This window comes from Orycteropus afer, unplaced genomic scaffold, assembly GCF_000298275.1.
Source record: "Orycteropus afer afer isolate SDZICR_OR568_19922 unplaced genomic scaffold, OryAfe1.0 scaffold00031, whole genome shotgun sequence".
NCBI lineage: Eukaryota > Metazoa > Chordata > Mammalia > Tubulidentata > Orycteropodidae > Orycteropus > Orycteropus afer.
In genome coordinates, this window is record NW_006921618.1 from 12952203 (window position 1) to 12956671 (window position 4469).

A 4469-nucleotide genomic window follows, 5' to 3' on the forward strand; every position below is an offset into this window, starting at 1 on the left:
GATTTTTGCTGGATTTATTAACCAGCCTCTATTGGTCATGTGGGCCACCACTGTTTTCAAATCTGCCCTAGCCTGTTCTTCTGTGTTTGATATCAATATAATATCATCAATGTAATGTATCATCGTACTTGAAATCGGCACCAAGTCCAAGTCTCTCCTAATCAAGCCATGACAGTAAGCTGATGAATTCAAATAACCCTGGGGCAAAACTCTGAAACATACTGAGAGCCTTCCCATGTGAAAGCAAACTATGACTGACTGTTTTCTGAGACTGGTATAGAGAAAAAGGCATTTCTAAGATCAGTCACTGAATACCAGTCTCCTTTGGCCTGTTGTATTTTCTGCACCACCAATACCATGTCTGGAACAGCTGGAGCCACTGGAGGCACTACTTTACTTAGGCCTCAATAGTCTACTGTCAGTCTCCATGAGCCATCTGCCTTTTTTACGGGCCATATAGAGCTGTTATACAGAGAATTTGTTGGCACCAACGCTCCAGCCCTTAGCATGTCTTTCAACAAAGTACTAATTGCCTTCTGTCCAACAGGTATCCTATACTGTTTCAAGTGAGTGGGTTCAGGCAATTCTAATGGCTCCCATTTAGCATACCCAATCAATACTGGCCTAAGGGCAGACTTACACACTTTCAGTTTTACAGTATCAGGTAGAGGTAGATTTCTCCAAATAGACATAATATCCATACTGATAATACATTCAGGTAAAGGAGACGCAACTACTTCATACAACATCTGTTTAAATCTTCCAATTCTCATCAGACTTTCACTTTGGTCCCCTCAACTGTTGCATCCTCATATCCCCCTAGTCTAACCTTAGGCCCCTTCAACATTTCATTGACAGGCTTTGGGATGACGGTACATTGGGTTCCGGTGTCCAGGAGTCCCAAAAAGGTCTCTTCCCCACCCCCAGGCCATTTTACCCATACATTTGCATATGGCCTCAGGTTCCCTGCTGGGGGCTGGACTAGAAGACCCTGGCCCCCATGTCAGTCTCTGGCTTCATCAATTAGCTGAGTCTCTGCTTCAACTGGTCCCAGGTGGGAATTCCTATTATTAAATTCCTCCTGAGTGGAGTGAATAGATTGAACTTGTCTAGGCCTCCTTAAGGTGGGGGGACCAGCAGGAGTTTCCATTGGTCCACTCAATCTCCTGTAGTGCTGCATCAGCACCCTTGTCTCTACTCCATCAATGTCTGCTACATTCATCCCATGCCTTAACAACCATCGAAAAATCTCTGACCTGTTGAGATAAGTTCTTTCCCTATTGCCCCTTTCCATTCTTCTATTAATCACTCTTAATGCTTCTTGGATTTGTAAAACCCCCATGGGGAAGTTGTGCTAATAGACCTGACACGGCTTCTCGAATTGTTGCTTTGTTTTGCAACAGCAGAGTTACGTGGGGTGCCCATGTAGAAGGGGCTCCCTTGATTACCATATCTGCCATGACCTGTGTAAGGGGCATACTCATTGGGTGAATATCCCGATCACCATAAAGCCATTCCAGCATGGCTTGCATAAGCAGCACATCAGCTGCTTCCTCTGGAGTGTTCCAGAGGTTATTTAGAGAGGGAGAGGGGCAGTTTCCCTTCTCAGGATACACAAACCTGAGTGCAAATTTTATCCATTTGAAAAGACTGGCTGTCCCCTCTGGGTTAACCTGCCCTGTAAATGGATTTTGGATCAACATTTGTGCCTGTTCCAGTAAGTTACGGGTCTTGCATCAATCCAAACATACTCTTCCACCCTGCACTATTCAAAACTAAAGACACCGCCCCTAAATTAGTCACTCTCACAATCCATTTTAGTAAAGGTTCCTCGGGAAGCTGACTATACCAATCTACAAACTGAAGCAGCTCTTTCACACCATACCCTCTGCTTTCAATAGTTTCCTGGCTTTGCCTGCTCCCTTCCCGGACTACCTTTTTGGTGACCAGTGGTTGTACTGGTACTGCCTGTTGTTCTGACACAATTTTTCCTTTCTCGGTAGACCTTGAAACTAGGGGTCATAGCTCTAATTGGACTAGATTCAGTGCTTGATTCAGTGCTACAACCTGGTTCTACATTCTTTCTCCCTGCCATTGCAGCTATTGCTGATAACATCAACCAAGGAATTATAAGTCTCACCTTTTCTTCATTATTCTGTATTTTCATATACATGCAACTAGCCAATTCCTCAGGAGTTAGATCCACCTCTCCTAAATCCGATGAATAGCTTTTTCCTTGGGTGACTGATCTCAACAAAAGAGCTGCTTCAATCCATGGGTTTCTTTTATCCCATCCAGAAGCCAAAGGTTTCTTTCTTTCCTGTTTATCTCCTTTCTCCCAAAACCACATATTCCAGTGTGTCTGGGCCGTTGCAGCAAATGCCACCATTCTGACACCAATTGCTTGAACAATTTCTCTTAGAAAGATCAGCACAAGGCTGGTCCCCATGAGGCAGAGGTTAAAGATGTCCCAAATGTCCGAACTACCATGCCACTCCATCATTTCATTTACTCCTCCTCCTCCTCCCAGTAATCTCCCCAGTCTTAGAGTTCTGTATTTCGCTGTAATGTCTCACAGAACTCACAGGCACCCAAGAGATCGTCTCACATAGTGGTGGTGGAGGCTGGCAGGCTGGCGAGTCCCAGGTCTGTGGGTGGGTTTGGAGGATCCTCCCAATTCTCAGAGTTTGATGAACCTCGACAGCAGATCAGATGACGGCTGCTGTCCCAAATCCAGGGGTGAGATGAGGATGAGTCAAAACACAGAACTGAAGCAAGAGGAGCGCAAACCTTCCCAGGAGATTCGTGGGTATACCCTCAAGGAAGCTAAGGGTGGTGATTTGAATTATACCCTCCAGCAAAGCAGGACTCAAGATACATTCCACTGGTGTTGCTCCAACAGAAATAACCCAAGTGGATGGCCTTAACAATCAGCAGCGACTCAGTTGCTCAAGGCAAATCCCATCACAGAGCTGATTGCCAGTCATGATAGGGAACGACTACTACCAGCTGCCCAGCCAAGTTGACACACGACCTTAACTACCACACCACCCCAGACAGGCATGGATAATAGGATTTACAATACATCACCCAACGGAGGACAATGGCTAGAAGGGCCACATCAAGCACTTTACCGCAATAACATTCCACTAACCTAGCAGCTTCCTATATTGGAGCTAACATCACAGCTCCCTATTCCTCTTCAATTTCATCATCACTAACCATCATCATTTACTGAATACTTATTCTGTGTCAGAAACTATGCTAAGTGCTTTTCATAAACCAAACACAAACCAAACTCATTGCCACTGAGTTGATCTTGACTCCTAGGCACCCTATAGGACAGAGTAAAATTGCCCCATAGGGGTTCCAAGGCTGTAATCTTTACGGAAGCAGACAGCTACATCTTTCTCTCATAGAGCAGCTGGTAGATTCAAACGCTAACCTTGCAGTTAGTAGCCCTTTCATTTGCTTAATTCAGCATATCACCAGGGAGCCTTTAAGAGCAGCTCGTATTTTACTGCACTTGACTGCTAACCAGAAGGCTGGTGGTTCAAACCCACCAGCCACTCCTTGGAAGGAAGGTAGGGCAATTTACTTCCGTACTGATACCGCCTCAGAAACCCAAGGAGGGGTTGCTAAGAGTTGGGTCCAACTCTACAGCACATAACAACAACAACAGTCCTCACAACAATGCTCGAGATATGTATTATTATCTCATTTCACAGTTGAGAAAACTGATGCTTGATAAAGTTAACCAATTTTTCCAAGATTACATAGCTGTCAGAATCTGATTATGTATAACATGACTGTAACGGTAGATGATATTGTCAAATTCTCCAGCATCCATTCTATTTTGCACACATTGTGTAACAGCCATGTGATGTGTGTGGGGCTAATGCCTCCCTAACCTCTAGAGCTTAGCCTAAATTGACCTGAGTCAATCAGCCCTTGGTGTCCCCTGGTCAGAGTTTGGATGAAGAGTGGTCATATAAATAAGTTAGTTCAATGGGAGTAAAGCCCAAGACTTTGCTTTTATGGTGGAGGGGAGAAAAGTTCTTTCTTGCTTTTAATTAAGGTGATAAGCAGATGCAAGGCCTTGCACTGTTACAGCCATTTTACTATCTTGAGGATGAAGTTACCCACAGATGGCAGAGCTGGGAGAATCACAGAGAAACGGAATCATGGTGCTGAAGACACTGACAATCTCTGAATTAAATCACACCACAGATGAAACCTGATCCACACTTAAACTTTCTAATTACATGCGTCAAAAATTCCTTTTTTATTTAAACCAACTGAGCTTAGATTTTTTTTTTTTTTCAGCTTGCAATCAAAAGCATCTAAATTGATACATTAAGTCCTGGGCATATACATATACGTATATATTTTTTGTTGCTGTTGTTATATGCTGTGGAGTGGGACCCAACTCACAGCGACCCCTCCTTTGGTTTCCGAGGCAGTATCAC